This window comes from Protopterus annectens, chromosome 1.part0 (assembly GCF_019279795.1).
Source record: "Protopterus annectens isolate FY-2018-M chromosome 1.part0, PAN1.0, whole genome shotgun sequence".
NCBI classification, from domain to species: domain Eukaryota; kingdom Metazoa; phylum Chordata; order Ceratodontiformes; family Protopteridae; genus Protopterus; species Protopterus annectens.
Genome location: NC_056725.1, coordinates 1,754,889,608 through 1,754,904,264, shown reverse-complemented (window position 1 = coordinate 1,754,904,264; position 14,657 = coordinate 1,754,889,608). Strand labels below are relative to the sequence as shown.

At 37.4% G+C, this 14,657-nt stretch overlaps 1 protein-coding gene across 1 annotated transcript in view; it reads right to left on the bottom strand.

Moving 5' to 3' along the window:
• Nucleotides 1–14,657, bottom strand: part of RARS2 (arginyl-tRNA synthetase 2, mitochondrial) — a 443,458-nt gene that overhangs the window by 350,105 nt on the left and 78,696 nt on the right. The gene's annotated exons all lie outside the window — the stretch shown is intronic.

The following is a 14,657-nucleotide window of genomic DNA, read 5'->3' as shown; positions in this document are numbered from 1 at the left end:
ACCAGCTCCGGGTTTGACATAGCTTTGTATGTTAGGCAGAGATCACCTCTGAGTAGGCAATATGCGACGGAGTAAAGCTGGAGTTTTTTGAGATGGTCTGCGTACAGCATCTGTTTGAGGCTGGTAATCTTTGTGAGGTATTTCTACGGCCTTTCCAGTTGTTGTAGATGTCTTGTGAGGTACATACCAAAAGGGGCATTGTACTCTATAATGGGTCTAATGAGTGACGAGTAGAGTGGAACAATGACCTCTTTTTTCCTGGATGACAAACCTTCTGTGATGAGGTGTGCCAAGTAGAAGGATTTCCAGACTACTGTGGCAATGTGATTATCAAAGGAGAGACAACTGTCCACCTGTGTCCCAAGGTCTCTTATGACACTTTTGGTGTTAAGTAGACTACCGCCTAATGTGGTAGTTCATGGGTACAGAGTTTTTACCAAAGGTGATGACAATGCACTTTTTGGCACTGAACTAGAGGCCATGGCTTTGACACCAGGCATCTGTCTCATTGAGGCCCTTTTGTAGGATGTCCACATCGTTAGGAGTTTGATTATGGCTCATAGTTTGCAGTCATCTGCAAACTTTGTTAGCCAAAGACCTTCTGTGTTAGCCTGTACTTCAGAGAAGTAGATACCAAACAGGAGAGGACCCAGGACTGAACAATGCAATACTCCAATTGTCTTAAGTCGGATATGGAGTCTGCTACTTTCACAGTGTGGGTTCTGTCAGTGAGGCAGTTGGCAACCCATCTTGTGACATAGGGATTTATACCTAGTTTAGTGAGCCTATCTATAATTCCAGAGTGGGGGATGGTGTCGCAAGCCTTGGAGAGATCTAGATAGGTTGTGTGAACCACCTTACCCTCGTCTACAGTTTTGATGACTGCTTCAAAGAAGTCTATCAGGTTTAGGAAACATAATCTGCCTTTTACAAACCCGGACTAGGTAGGGTCCAGAGTATGGAAATTACCAATGTCTTTGTTTATAAATTCCATGATGATACATTCCATGGCCTTGCAGACCAGGCTCGTCAGGCTAATGGGGCGGTAGGTCCCAGGGTCCATGGTGGCTCCCCTTTGTGGAGTGGGATAACAGTCACTGTGCGCCATTCAGTGGGAACAAAGCCTGAGGTGATGCTATGTTTGAACATGGTACTTAGGTGGGGTGCCTGTTCGTTCTGTAGTTCGTATAGAACGTAGCCTGAGATGTTGTCACATCCCATGAATGCTGTGTTCTTGGCTTTGGAGAGTGTGGATTTTACCTGTACAGTGGTGATTATAGGAACTTTGCATTCTTCTGGTATAGAGATGGGTCCTTTAGGGGGTGAGAAGGGGGTAAAGTTAGCACTGAACCTATCTGCCAGGATGTTGGCAATATCAGTTGGTTCTGTATATTTAGTGCCATTGTGCTGTAACTCAGAGCAGATCTGAGTGTTGCCATTGAGATGCTTGACATAGCTATAGAATGCTTTGTGGCTGTCTTTAGAATCAGTGGCAATTTTGTTTTCATAACTAGCTATGGAGGATTTTATGAGGGATCTCAGCTTCTTACTGAGGCTGACCAAGGAGTTCCTCCAATCATGGGATTTTACACTTTTTTGCAAAAGTTTCTTTCTTCTGTTGTAGAGTTTGTATATGGCAGGGGACCACCAAATTGACTTCATTTTTTTGGAGAATAGCATCTTGGTTCTGTTAGGGATAGCACAATACATGCACTCATGTAAGTGCTTATAAACTGCATTTGTGTAGGATTCAGAAGTCATACCTCTATTGTCCATCTGCATTGGTGTCGCAAAGTGTGCCACTTCTGTCTTAAGAAGCTTGAAGTTGACTTTGGAGAAATTTTTTACTGTAGTTTCCCTAGAGGGGGGTGAGGGTGGGATGTGGATGTCTAGGGTGATTAGCTTGTGGTCGGATCTGACCAACGAGGAATTGACCTTTGGTGTGGAACACCGATCACCCATGCTGGTAATGACCAGGTCTAGGATATTGCTGCCTCTGGTGGGGGTGTGGGATAAGTTGATCCAAGGCATTGGAATTTATGAATTCCAGAAAACGTTGAGCAAAAATAGTTGGAACACGAGTAGTTTTCCCAGTTAATGGTGGGGTAGTTGAAATCACCCATTATTAGGGTGGTGGGTTGTACCCTAATATTTTCCAGTGCATCAAGAAATAAGGAGTGGGAATCCTGGGGCATGGTGGGGGATCTGTAGCAAGCTACAATTTGGATTGCGGTCTTGCCCAAAGTTAGTTGCACTTGGATAATCTCGGATGCATTATGCTGAGCAACTAGCCTGGAGGAGTGGATATCCTTAATGAATTTGGACACACCTCCACCTTTAGTGTTTTGGTCCAAATTAGGTGGCCGAAAGGTGTGGTATGAATTATAGCCTGGCAATGCAGGGGTGCTCTCTGTAGCCTTGAACCAGGTCTCTGACACTGCACAGATGTCGATGTTCTCCATTTTAAGGAGTGCCTCGAGTGAGTGCATTTTGAGGTTTAGACTTCCAACACTGAGAAGCAATACCCTCAAATTTTGCTTGCTTGTACCTGTTATGGTGGTGAATTTGTCATTTGAACCTTGCATAAAAAAGGCACTACAGGGGTGGAAAGAGCCTTAGCCAGTATCCAGAATCCCAAGGGCGACAAGTGCAGGCCATCTCTGGCAAAGTATCGTGGACTGTCAATCATGTTATCCCAGGCAGACAGATACTGGATCCCCTTAGAATGACACCAGAAGCATAGCCAATTGTTGAAGTCAATCATATTGTCCTTGTAGTGTGGTGTCATTCTGGGTGATGGCAGCATGCTACTCAGGGATAGGGTCATACCTGCCTGGGCTACAAGATCGGAGAGCTCCTCCATGTCTCTTTTCATGTAGTCGAGGGAGGTCGTACCAGGTCATTCATACCAACATGGACAATGACAGAGTCATATTTCTACTTGTTGTGGAGTGACCTGACTGCATGCGTTATGTGGGGGATATGGCAGCTGACAGTAACTTTCTCCTTGTTTAGCCTGGTGAGTGGAACATTAGTGTGCCTAACTATGGATTCACTTATGACTAGAGTATTGGGTACGTTGTTATGCCTTATGGGCTATCTAAATGGATTTTCACTTTGGTTGGGGTAGTTGCTAGGGCTATTGGACTTTTGGGATTTTTTTTTTTTTTTTTTTTTTTTTTTCCCCCCTTTTTTTTTTTTTTTTTTTTTTTTTTTTTTTAGGAATTTTTTTTTTTTTTTTTGGGGTTTTTTTTCCCCCCCCTTTTTTTTTTTTTTTCCCCCTTTCCCTTTTTTAAAATTTTTTTTTTTTCCCCCCCCCCCCCTTTTTTTTTTTTTTTTTTTTTTTTTGGGGGTTTTTTTAATAAAAACCCTTTTTTTTTTTTTTTTTTTTTTTTAAAAAGTTTTTTTTTTTTTTCCCTTTTTCCCAAACCCCCAATTTTTGGGGGGGGTTTTTTTTTTTTTTTTTTTTTTTCCCCCCCCTTTTTTTTTCCCTTTTTTTTTCCCTTTTTTTTTTTCTTTTTTGGGGGTTTAAAAAAGGGGGCCCCAAAAATTTTTTTCCCCCCAAAGGCTTTTTGGGGGGGAAAAAAACCCCCCCAAAAAAAAAACCCCCCTTTTTTGGGGAGGGGGGCCCCCTTTTTTTTTTTTTTTTTTTTTTTTTATAAAAAAAAAAAAAGGGAAAATTTCCCCCCTTTTTCCCAAGGGGGGTTAAAATTTTTTTTTAAAAAAAAATTTTGGGGGTTGTGGGTTTAAAACCCTTTTTTTAAAGGTTTTTTTTTTCCCCTTTTTTAAAAGGGGTTTGGGGGGGGGGGTTTTTTTTTGGGGGGGGGTTTTTGGGGGTTTTAAAGGGGGTTAAAACCCCCCCGGGGTTTTTTTTTTTTAAAAAAAAAAAAAAAAATTTTTAAAAATTTTTTTTAAAAAAAAATTTTTTTTTTTTTTAAAAAAAAATTTTTTTTTTTAAAAAAAATTTTTTTTTTTTTAAAAAAAAATTTTTCCCCCCTTTTTTTTTTTTTTGGGGAAGAAATTTTTTTTTAAAAAACCCGGCCCCTTTACTCCCTTTTCCCCTTTGGGGGGTTAAATTTTTTTTTTTGGGGGGAAAAAAAAGGGGGGGGGTTTTTTAAAGGGGGGAACCGGGGGGGTTTTTAAAGGGAAAAAAACCCCGGTTTTTTAACCCAAAAAGAAAAAATTTTTTCCCCAACCCTTTTAAAAAGCCCCCCGGGGAAAAAAAAAAAACCCCCCCCGGGAAAAACCCGAACGGAAAAAGGGAATTTTTAAACCCCTTTTGGGGGGGTTTTCCCCCCCAACCTTTTTAAAAATTTTTTTTCCCCTTTTCCCAAAAAAGGGGAATTTTTTTTAATTTCCCCCCCTTTTTTTTTTAAAAAAAAAAAAGGGGCTTTTTCCCTTTTTTTTTTTTTTTTTTTTTCCCCCCCTTTTTTTGGGGCTTTTGGTTTTGGAAAATTTTTAAATTTTCCCCTATAAAATTTTTTTTTTTTTTTTTAAATTTTTCCCCCTTTTTAAATTTTCCTTTTTTTTTTTTTTTTTTTAAATTTTTTTTTTAAAAAAAATTTTTTTAAAAATTTTTTTTTTTTTTCCTTTGGTTTTTTGTTAAAAAAAATTTTTTTTAATTTTAAAATTTAATTTTTTAAAAAATTTTTTTTTAAAAAAAAAAAGGGGGGTTTTTTAAAAAAAATTTAAAAATTTTTATTTTTCCCCTTTTTTAAAAAAAAAAAATTTTTTTTTTATTTTTTTTTTTTTTTGGGGGGGGGTTTTTTTTTGGGTTTTTTTTTTTTTTTTTTTTCTTTTTTTTTTTATTTTTTTTCCAAAAAGTTTTTTTTTTTTTTTTATTTTTTTAAATAATATTTAAAAAAAATTTAAAAAAAAAAAAATTTAAAAAATTTTGGGGTTAAAAATTTTGGGGCAATTTTTTTAAAAAATTTTTTTTTTTTTTTAAAAAATTTTTAAAAAAAATTTTTTTAAAATTTATTTTTTTATTAAAAAAATTTTTTTTTTTTTTAAAAAAAATTTTAAAAATTTTTTAAAAATTGGGGGGCCCCTTTTAAAAGGGAAAAAAAAAAAAATTTTTTTTTATTTTTTTTAAAAAAAAAAATTTTTTTTTTTAAAAAAAAAAAAAGGGGGGGAAAAAAAAACCCAAAAAATAAAAAAATTAAAAAAAAAAAATTTTTTTTAAAAATTTAAAATTTAAAATTTTTAAAAGGGGGGGGTTTAAAAAAAAAAACCAAAAAAATTTTAAAAATAAAAAAAAAAAATTTTAAATTTTTTAAAAAAAAACCCAAAAAAAAAAATTTTAAAAAAGGGGGGCCCCTTTAAAAAAACCCAGTTGGGGGCGAATCTACCCCCCCAAAAAGGTAAAAACCCCCAAAAAAAAAAAAAAAAGGGTTTTAAAACCAAAAATTAAAAAAAAACCCCCCCTTTTTTTTGGGGCCCCAAATTTAAAATTAAAAAAAGCCCCCAAAAAAAATTTTTTTAAAAAAAAAAAAACCCCCAAAAACCCAAAAAAAAAAATTTTTTTTCAAAAAAAAATTTTCCAAAAAAATTTTTAAAAATTTTAAAACCAAAAAAGAAAAAATTAAAAAACAAAATAAAAAAAAAAAAAATTTTTTTTTAAAAAAAAAAAAAAAAAGGGAAAAAAAAATTCCCCAAAAACCAAAAAAATTAAAATTTTTTTTAAAAAAAAAAAATTATAAAAAACCCCCCCGGGGGGGAAAAAATTTTCCCCCTTTTTTTTTTTCCCCCCCCCCCCCCCAAAAAAAAAGGGGAGCCCCCCAAAAAAAAAGATACAACAAGATACAACGTATATTTTATATATATATATATATATATATATATATATAGATAGATAGAGAGAGAGAGAAATTTTTTAATATATGACAGTAGCAAATGAACAAACTGACTTAAACAAATTAAACCAATTAACCAATAAAAAGCTAAAAACTGAGCCCCGTTCCAGTAGACTTTGATCAGACAAGTTGTAACTGCACACTCCTGCCACTAGGGTGCAGGGGAGACTTCTCCAAAAAAAGATGGCCTGTATTAGCGCTCAAGTTATACAAACAAAGCTAGATTCAGCAGGTCTGAATCTAGTCTATGCTACAGCAAACAAGGTGTACCAGTTTCAGAAAGAAACAGTTCCAATACTGAGGCACAATAAGCTTTTAACCAGAAACTCCCAGCTCAGAAGGGCAGAATCTACCCTCTCCTCCTACAAGTGTGCAGACCACACCTTCTTAATGTAAAATAAATTACTCAAAGCCCAAGTGCTTAAACCAGAACTAATACACTTTAGAGTAACAGACACTAAGCCTTCAGTCAGAAACTCCTAACTTAGAAGGATGTAAGCTACCTGTCCTGCCCCAACAGTGCAGACCACAGACCTTCTTAACGTAAAACAACTGGTCTGAAGCCAAAGTGTGTAAACCAAAGGCTTAGAATAACAGTTACAACTTAATTGGCTACTAACAAGCAGTAATAAATGCAGCAGAATAAATGTAATTAAGTACTTTTAAGAACAGGCAGCAAAAGCAAAATAAAGTAGGAAGAAACACAAATACAGTAAAAGCAGATGAATAAATGCAATTTTTCTTTTCTATATATAATAGAAAACGAGCAAACTGATTTAAACAAATTACCCAATTAACCAGTAAAAAGCTCAAAACTGAGCCCTGTTCCAGCAGTCTAACTGCACACTCCTGCCACTAGGGTGCAGGGGAACCTTCTCCAAAAAGATGGCCTGGATCAGTGCTCATGTTGTACAAACAAAGCTAGATTCAACAGGCCTGAATCTAGTCTATGCTACATATATATATATATATATATATATATATATATATATATATATATATATATTGATATATATATATATATATATATATATATATATTGATATATATAGAGAGAGAGATTTTTTAATATATGACAGTAGCAAACAAGGTGCACCAACTTCAGAAAGAAAAAGTTCAAATAAGCAGGCACAATAAGCCTTTAACCAGAAATTCCCAGCTCAGAAGGGCAGAATCTAGCCTTTCCTCCCACAAGAGTGCAGACCACAAATCTTCTTAATGTAAAATAACTGGCCTGAAGCCCAAGTGCTTTAACCAGAACTAATACACTTTTAGAATAACAGACACTGAGCCTTCAATCAGCAATTCCCAACTTAGAAGGATGTAAGCAACCTGTCTTGCCACAACAGTGCAGACCACAAACCTTCTTAATGTAAAACAACTGGTCTGAAGCCCAAGTGCTTAAACCAAAAGGCTTAGAATAACAGGTACAATTTAAATCAGGCTACTACCAAGTAGTAATAAATGCAGCAGAATAAGTACAATTGCGTACTTTCAAGCAGAGGCAAAAGCAAAATAAAGTAATAAAGTAGGAAGAAACACAAATACAGTAAAAGCAGATGAATAAAGTGCAATTTTTTCCTCTCTGTATTAGGTAGAATGAGCTAATAACACTAGACTGGGAGGAGTGTCACAGATCAAATATACAGTAGGGGCGGGCAATTGCAAATCCACACAAGTTGTTTGACCAGTATTTAATACAGCAGGAATAAGGGTGGGAGAAAAATAGCACTTTCAGCACATATTAGAAGCCAACAAATACATATATCTAAATCAATCAAGCAAAAACAATTAGGATACTGCAGAACTTTGAAAAGAAGTTCCCAAAAATCACTTTATATTTCAAATTGTTTCAGTAGCACTCTCAGCCAGAACTCAATGAGTTTCAAGCAATGAATGCAGAGGCAACAAAGAGGGAATATTAATTATACTAGCAAGCCTTGAGACAATCAGATAAAACACACAATTTGTTTGACCAGTATTTAACACAACAGGAATAAGGGTGGGAGAAAAATGCTAAAAAATTAGTCATTTTTATCATTTTATCTTTGATATGGACATCAAGATGGCATGCAGCATGGAGAGGATGTCACAGGTAAAAAAAAAACAGGAATTCTGCAAGCAACAAAGTGTCAATAAAGGTTCTTGTGAAATCTGAGTCTCCTTTAGGTGCTTTACTTCTTCCTGTTTAATCTCAGCCTTACCACAGGATACGTGCCCAAGGAGTGGCGTACGGCAACTGTGGTCCCACTCAAAGGCCACGGACCCTCCCCATAAGCTTAACAAGTCTAGTCTGCAAAGCTATGGAGAGGATCATAATGGAGCTCATAAACAAAGATATAGGGGACTTGCAGATATTGGACCCGACCCAGTTTGGCTTTGTCAAGGGAAGATCATGCCTTTTGAACTTGGTGACTTCTTGAAACAGTCACCAAGGCCATTGATGAGGAAAGGCAGTCCATACAGCCTACCTTGACCTTGCAAGGCTCGACACAATACCCCACTCGGGTATTGTAGAAAAACTACCAGCAAATGTAAACCCATATGTCACAAGATGGGTTGCAAACTGGCTTAAGGACAGAACCCACAGGGTTAGAGTTGCTGGCGCTGTGTCAGACTCCAAGCCGGTCACAAGTGGTGTCCCACAGGGCTCGGTCCTTGGCCCCTATTGTTTGGCATCTACTTCTCAGTACAGGCCAACATGGGAGTGGCTGACAAAGTTTGCAGCTGCAAACTGGGCGCCATAGTGGAAAGTGCATCGGACATGGATATCCTTCAGAAGGGACTCACGGAAACAGATGGCTGGTGCCAGAGCCATGGCCTGGCAAAAAATGTATAGTCAGGGAAAACAAGGTAACCCCAAGCTACCATATAGGTGGCAATCCACACAGAAGAGGTTATCAGGGATCTGGGGACCCAGGTTGACAGTGGCCTTTCTTTGACTCACATTGCTAAAGTGGTTAGAAAGACCTTCTACATTGCCCACCTGATCATGAAGGATTCACATCCAGATCTAGTGAGGTCATTGTTCCCTGTACTCTTCACTTATCAGACCAATGATAGTACAATGCCCCGGGATGTATCTCACCGACATCTGCAGCAATTGGAGAGACCCCAAAAGTTCCTCACCAAAAGGATAAAGGGACTCCAAAATTTGTCATATGCTGCCAGATTGAAGAAACTCCAGCTCTATTCAGTCGCACCGTCTGCTTAGAGGTGACATGTGCCTGACATACAAGGCCATGTCCAACCGGAATTAATGGACATGCTCCACCTCAAAAATCCAAATCCACCAAAACCACTAGAGCAAGCGACTTAAACCTTAGCACGGCTATAAATAGGACGTGCTGGAGGGATAGATTTATCACTCAGAGACTCCCTATGCTGTGGAATAAAATCCCGGTCCATGTGAGGCAGAGCACCTCGCTGACTCTGTTCAAGAGAAATCTAGACCTGTGGATGGGAGATCGTGGGTTTACCGAATCATATCTGTGTCACTGCTGGACAGAGGCACAACAAACTAATGGGCACAGTATTTTTTCATATAAGGGGTGGCGTAAGCCACAAAAATTTGGGCTAGGCTTATAAATGCCTTAGGGCAGATAGCCTAGTATAAACCTATGAACCTTCCATCTAGAACACTGTAAAAATACTACCAGAAATCATGAAGTACAGGCAACATCCCATTTTACTTTTGATAAAGGATGATGCGTTTGTGCCCTTTTAGACTGAGGAATATCATCTAATAAGGCCGACAAATGTTTCAATCAGTCTTTTTCACGTAGCCCAAGTGGCATTAAACATCCTCAAGAGCTGCCTGAATTCAGAAGACAAGCATTTCTAGTGTCCACTGCAACAAAAACATTTTATAAGCAACAAAAGACAATCAGAACATCAAGGATAGCAAATATCACATCCCATGTGCAGTGTTTTAGCTTCAAATAAAGCTGGTAGTCACCTTGTGAGAATAATTCATGGAAAGTGGTTATCCAAAGAGGCAGAAAGTTGGAATGGTCACTCAGACTAGGAGAAATTGCTTTAATGTTACAGCTCTTCTCTGGCATACTAGTAATAACTACATCAAAAAGGGAGTGGCGATCAGTTGAAGATGGTGTAAGTAGGCTCCTTCAAACATTAATATAGGATCATATATCTGATTAAATTAATAAATGTACAGACATGTCACAGTTAACAATGATACATGAACTCAAGGACATTCTACTCGTATCACCTATGCTGAGGATTCTAAGCCAAAGGGTATCACCAGTTGACAGAATGCAGACTGTGGCAGTACTAATTCTTAAAACTGACCTCTTAATAGTGTATTTTTATGTCATTTTGTGATTTAACTAAGACGATAAGTACTATTTCTATGGAAATGGCCACTTCCAACAATACATGGCCATTTGTCATTTGAAGGATTATACCATTTTGAATGGCCATTGACACCTTTCCATCCTTGGAGGGAGGGAGTGGCTCAGGCTCAACATATGGGTGAAACCTAGCAGGAACACTAGGTGTTCACCCTGCAGAACTTGAGTCTAGCAAGTCTGTGCTGCCATATGTACATAAACTGCACAGTAAGCAGAGGGGAACTGTCAATGTGGAGACACATTTCCCCTCAGAGAGCAGTTACAGCAGAGCTTGGAAGAAGGGAAATAGACCGCTCTGCCAGTGTAGATGAACGATCCACCGCAAGCAAGATGGCTTGCTCCCTACCACCCAACTCTGAAGACAAGTCTGTTCCAGGGCATAGCCGACCTTAGGCATAGGCCAACTAGGTGGCCGCCTAGGGTGCCACTCTAGCAGTATTTGTTTATTTTTAGTAGTAAACAAATGGTTTTGTTAAAATATGTCGAATGAATACATGAAAAAACTGAAGAGCAAGACAAACTGTGAGGAAAAAGAAAGAAGAAAGTAATCTGGATGATGTAGGCAGACCAAGATGGGGTCACAGGGTGGTGTGGGGAAGGCACTGTGCAGCCCTTTTGCCTAGGGCACTAGTTGACCAAAGGCCATCCCTGTTCCAAGGTTCAGTCCTTAGACCACTTTTCTTTGGCATTTATTTACTTTTCAGAGGTCAAAGCAAATATTAACAAATTTGCAAATGACTATAAATTTGGTGCCGAAATTAAATCCTCAGAAGCCACCAAGATCTTCCAAGAAGGCCTTTCCCAAACAAATAGCTGGTGTCAAAAACATGGACTAAAACTAAATGCCAACAAATGTATAATTGCATCCTTCAACAATCATGACTTCCCTTACAACTATCACATCTACAATATTCCCACGAAAGTTGATCTTGCAGTGAGGGATCTGGGAACGTATATAGGCAATGATCAATCCTTTGATCACCACGTATCCATTATTGCAGGGAAGTCCTTTTTCATCACAGCTTATATCTTACCATATGATTTCCAGGTCCAAGGATATAATCATTTCACTGTGCTTTGCTCTCATTAGGCTGATCATTGGTATAATGCTCCACTCAATATGTTCCTCTCCAAACACTTGCTACAAACGGAAACACTGCAACATTTTCTCACTAAAAAATGACCTAAATCATAAAAATCATGCAGACCATCTCAAAGCCTTGCCCCTCTTCTCAATATCATACAGGCTGCTAACGGGCAACCTCTGCCTTGTGTATAGAGCCACAACTGTCCCTACACTTTCTGACCCACTACACATTCACAACACCAATGACAGCATAAACGTCTGCTTAAGGGATCTCAATCTCTTTCGCCACATACATAGGACATCTTGGATGGAAAGGTACAGTATTACAGCTGTGATGGTATGAAATAGTCTTCCGCACCACATAAGCAAAGTACTTATCTTACTCTGTTCAAATGTAATTTGGACAAATGCATGGGAAACCACAGATTTACTCCCGGTTTAGTGCTGATGTCCCTCATGGACAGGGTAACAGGTAAATGTTCCAACATAACCTTGGTTTACCCACCTTTGAATTACTTGCAATTAAAATATGATTATTGAGAAGGTTAAAGTCGAAAATTTTCAACAGATACCTCCCACCCACATCTACATCCACACCCACACACATACACACAGTAACAGTGCAACAGAATTTCATGGATTTCATAATTGCTTTGTCTAGACCGACATACTGTATCTTATCCTGCCAAAGGTATGATAACTTAAACAGCTTTAAGTTTAACAGCTATAATTATGTAGCTTGATAAAAGTAAAGAGTACTACTGCAACTTTAATTTATGCAGCTCTGACACAGGAATTGGCATTTCACTGCACACTATTGATAATGTTAATAGTGAGATTATTTCAGCTGTGTGACTACAATAACCCAAACAAGTTATTACAATTTTTATGGCTTTTGAACCTAGGCAAAATGGATTTAAATATTCTGTAAAATGTGCTTCTTTAATCTTACAGATATAACAGACATGGACAAGAAACTACTACTTTTATTAACAGCGTGGTATATACAAAAGAAAAATGACAGGATGGGTACTTACTAGAATACATGCAGAATCCATCAGTGTTCTATTAATATTGTCACATTTGTCTCCCCTCCACAAAACCACCTTCTGTTTTGGCAGCACAGTCATTCTCTTAGCTGGTATACACATAAACAGGTTATAATCATAGTTCAAAATTAAAATTAGTCTACATGAAGATGAGTCTGAGGGGTCTTTACCCTCTCCAGGTAGTTCAGCCACCAAAACTTTCTCCCAAATTGCTAGTACTGACCCTACAAAGAAAAAATTTTTTTTTTAACTTGCACTGTTCACTTACATGTAAAGTACCTTCATTGTCCTTCAAAACATTAATGACAAAGTGAGAATTATGTTGTAGCATCCTCCTACCAATTTAACACAGTCCAGAAATGTCCAGTCTTTTTTAGCTACCTCTTGCAAAGCACAGTTCTCATGCCCAAACTACATTTTACAGAAATAACACTTTACAATTCCTGTATTTATTTCCTTTTACATTACTGCTGGTCTTCTTCCTCATTAGGTAGAACAACCAACTCAGATCTCTGTTTCACTTTCAAGGCATTCCTGATTTTTCTACCCAGCTTGTGGGCTATTTTTTTTCCTATTACTCCCAATAATTTTCTTTTTGAACACTGGAAAATATTTTACTGGGAATTTTGTCTTTGTGCTTTGCTATTGCCAGAGGAAAGAGAATCAAAGTCCTTTCAGCTTGTTGGCTCATTATTTGCTGGGTAAACTTTTAATTTCCTACTTAGTCTGTTCTTCATCCAGAACAGTCTTTTATCTCCAAAGAAAAAGTTCTAAAACAGATTGATATAGCACCTGCCTCTCAACAGCCTCTGATTATGGGGATAAACTCATTGCTCTTCGACATGGTATAAGTGAATAATCAGGTTTCTGCTACCAGTAACAATTGTTTTCCTTTCACTCACATTTGTCAAGAGCAGATCTTTCTGCTGATATGATTGCATTTTGTACTACTGTAAGTCTTGGCATCTTTCTCATGGCTAAATGTAAATGGCTAAATGTAATCTGTATACTTTTAAAAAATGCTCTTGCAGTCATCTAGCCATTTGCCATTTTCTACTTATATAATATCTGTATAATGACTAAATGTAATCTGTATATACTGGAGCTTTTCTCCCCGGGCCTCTGCTGAAAAAGGGCTTTGTCTCAGTCAGACATTCCCGGTCAACAAATGTAAAATACATAAATAAATAAATCCGGAGCATATACACAGTCCTTTTAATTAACAAATCCTGCTGTGGAATCCCAATCCAGCTGCTTAGTTGTACTTCCATAAATAAATGCTCTTTATTCCCTCCAGTTTCTCTAGTATAACAAAAAAGTCTCTGTTTTTCTCTCTGTGCTCGAATTTTCTAACTACAATTTTTTGAAACTGTTCTTCATGAGAAGCTTCATATTTGGCCAGTCTTTCTCTCATCTCAGTCTCCGATATCTGTAGTTTTATCAGCTCATCTGAATGGATACTTTAAAGCTTCTTTTATACTTTCCAGACATTTTTCATTTCAGTTTATATGTTCCTCCAGTTTCTCACTTATTTTAAACATCACTGAATATATTTGATTAATTTTCATCTACAACACTAGAAGCCACCTCCTGTGCCAGTCCTGAAACATTAACTTCTTTTTGCTGAACAGCTGCAAGACTATTTTTCACCAAAGTTTTCTTCTCCTTTTCTAGTTGATTTTCTCTTACTTTCCCCAGTTACGAATATTACCAAACTGTCAGTTTCCAATGGTTCCTTTAATCTCCTTTTCTTTTTCACACTGTGAGAGCTCTAATACACTTGCTCTTTGGAGTGCAGCCATCTTGAAATCTCTCTGGTCTGCTACTGTTGAACATTCCAATGGCAGGATAAACAGCGTTAGGATATTCACGTGTTTGTACACTTGAGGAGGAAAAGAAAAAACAAAAAAATGATAGACTTGGCATTGCATGTTCAGTAACTGCTGAGCTAACTACTGACATCCCACCTTCTAAACAGACTTGTTTCCTGTTGTTCAGATTCTCAAACAACAATATCAATGCCCTTAAGTTACATTTCTCAAAAAGGAAATCTATGACTGAAGGACAAAGAGAATCACTGGAAACTGCAGTGGAGTGTTAGGAATGGCTAGTTGCAACAGAGCATGGCAAATATGTTGCCTAGTTGTGAATGAGGTTGGCACAGCACCTGGTTGGTTCAGAGTAGGCCAGACTCTTGTGTGGGGTAGGAAACAGCATACCACTTAAAACAAAAAGTAATAATAAAGCTGAACAGATAGATTACAGTACAAAAAGGCATGCAATAGGATACTAT